Raw genomic sequence first — 452 nt, 5'->3', positions numbered from 1 at the left:
AAGAGTGAATAAAAAAAATAAACACATCATATATAATATGAAATTTTTTATTTTAATTAGTTAAATATAATATTTATAAAAATATATAATCTTGTAGTATATTTATCTATAGAACAATGCTAGAGGCTAGCAACTTTGGTATTTGTAATAATCAATTGGCCATCAATAGTGTTTTTAATGGTGTGAGATTACATTCAATGGTGAGAAATCGCTCACTTTTCTTTTGATGGTTAAGTGCTAGTCAGAAAACAAAAATTACTGACCCTCTAGACTTTTCCTTATCTATATACACAACAACTCATATCTCGAATCCAGTGCCTAAATATTAATTAATGGCACATCTCAAATATATTACATCCGATATATAATACATAAAGTTAAAAAACGGAAAATCAGGTTCTGTGTACTCAAAATATGCTCATAAATAAAATTTGGGCACAGTACTCAGGATA

Source organism: Arachis duranensis, chromosome 8 (genome assembly GCF_000817695.3).
Source record: "Arachis duranensis cultivar V14167 chromosome 8, aradu.V14167.gnm2.J7QH, whole genome shotgun sequence".
In the NCBI taxonomy this organism is placed as follows: Eukaryota; Viridiplantae; Streptophyta; class Magnoliopsida; order Fabales; family Fabaceae; genus Arachis; species Arachis duranensis.
This window is presented reverse-complemented; position numbering follows the sequence as displayed.